The sequence below is a fragment of the Hypomesus nipponensis genome, chromosome 20 (genome assembly GCF_054491055.1).
Source record: "Hypomesus nipponensis isolate SF chromosome 20, ASM5449105v1, whole genome shotgun sequence".
Lineage (NCBI taxonomy): Eukaryota > Metazoa > Chordata > Actinopteri > Osmeriformes > Osmeridae > Hypomesus > Hypomesus nipponensis.
The window spans coordinates 8,150,001-8,152,500 of record NC_140380.1 but is presented as its reverse complement, the minus strand read 5'-3'; positions in this window follow the sequence as shown (position 1 = coordinate 8,152,500).

Sequence of the window (2,500 nt, the reverse complement as noted above, 5' to 3'; positions counted from 1 at the left end):
GACTAGATGGTTCTCCAGCCGTAAATAAACACTGGTTGGATCGTTCTGAACCGGGAAACCAGGAGAGGGCCAGGGACTGGGTAACTAGTAACCCACTGTTCAGACTCCTACTGAACCAAGAATCCAACTCTTTGTGATTCAGCAGATGACCCCGTAGTTCACGAAAAGTTCCAGACCTGCCAGTTGCTGTCAACGCCTCAGTAGAGATAGAGACATCCTGTACGCACAGACACATGCACGCACGGTGACCTCAGTAAAACTGTGACCTCATCCGTTGGCTGATAAAACAGTATGTCACCTGATTGGTCAAAGAGGCTTAGCAACGGCTTTGCCAGTAATCTTCGTGGCATGCTATTGGGCAATAAAATCAGCACAAGTTCTCGCTTTTTATTCCTTTTCTCTCTTTCGCTCCTGAACCAAATATGTGTGTGTGTGTGTGTGTTGGGGAGAGAGAGAGAAAAGAGAGAGAGCGGGGAGGGGAGAAACCCGAACACACAGACAGAGAGAGAAAAAGAGACAGAGAAACCAAACGAAAAAAGTGTTTCTGACAGACGTTCCCATTTAACCGAGAAGCTGTCCACGTCGTCTGGCTGTCTGCACGCTGACGTGCCTGCTTGTCAGCTGGACGCTAGACTCCGCCAGCCTCCCGTCAGAGCGGGATATGACAAGCCTGCCGTTCTCCGCGAGCCCGCCGTCAAAACACCGCCTGCGACGCACAGCTACCCTCGGTCAACATCTGTCTCGCACACAAATAGGACTCTGAGTTCGGGCTCGGCTTACTGTTGGGTTTGTGTTGAGGACTGATTGTGACACACGATTGCACACACACACACACACACACATTTACATACACCCTGTCTGGTTACGCTCCCTAAGATTAGCTACTACGTCACATCCTTCTGATGAAAAGAGCAGTCCAATGTGGAGTGTGTGTGTGTGTGTGTGTGTGTGAGAGTGTCAAGGTCAATCTCCCTGGACCTGATGCCAGAGAATGCTGCCACCATGCCACCACTTCTCTATAGCCAACCAGGTCAAGCCAAGCTACGCCAGACCAGGCCAGGCCAGGCCAGGCCAGGCCAGGCCAGGCCAGGCCAAGCTAAGCCAGGCCAGAGGGTGTTCAGGGACTGTGAGCTCAATTGAAGGACAAGGAAGGGACAGAGAGCACATGGTCGGTTAGAGTTGTTTAGATTGGGCCTCTGCCTCACCATCTCGGAGCCCGGGGGGCTAGGACAGAGGCAGGGGCTGGGGCTGAGGCTGGGGCTGAGGCTGAGGCTGGGGCTGGGGCTGAGGCTGGCGCTGAGGAAAACATAGACACAGACACAGACACGGAGAGGCAAAGAGAAGAGCAGAGCTATGCTACAATGAATCTGGGTAATCCATCATCACAAGACAGGCTGGGGGATGCCACACACACACACACACACAGACACACACACACACACACACACACACACACAAACACACACACACACACACACACAGACACACACACACACACAGACACACACACACCACACACACACACACACACACCACACACACACCACACACACACACACACACACACAGACACACACACACACACACACACACACACACACACAGACACACACACACCACACACACACACACACACACCACACACACACCACACACACACACACACACACACAGACACACACACACACACACCACACACACACACACACACCACACACACACACACACACACACACAGACACACACACACACACACCACACACACACACAGGCTGGAGAAGTAAGTGGAGCATGACAAGTGTTACCGAGAGAAGAGAGCACCAATGCACGTATCCCAAACACACACACACACACACACACTCTCAACACAGATGGAGAAACAGAGCATGTCATATTGAACGGAGCATCAAGTAAAAAAAATTGTCAATGACTCCCAAAACAATACACGCACAGACATGCCTAAATGTACCCCCCCCCCCCACACACACACACACACACACATCACACCCAGCATCCAGATAGCAGTATTGATTGGCAGACACGTCCCATTCACACGTGTCACCAGGTCCCATCAGGCATCACTAATGACTAAGATGTTACTGTGTACCCAATCACACCTCACACACACACACGCGTGCACACACGCACACAAACGCACACACACGCACGGCAATGTCTTCCATGCCTTCCTGCAAGGTTAACACTAGGAATCGGTAGCAAGGTGTCAAACGCTTCGCAATAGGACTCCGAGAAACAATTTGGCAAGGTCACAGCAACAGCAGCGTCCCACAATACCGGATCTCTGTACCTGTGTTAAGGCCTTGAGGGCACCGCGTTCTTCATAACACCAAACCCTGCTGCTTTTTGTGTCTCACTAACACACACACACTCACACACACACAGGCAGTTGGAAGCCCACGCAGACAGACTCATAAATACACAGACACCAGAGAAAGGAGGGAGGGAGGGGATGGTGGGAGGGAAGAATAAAGAGAGAGAC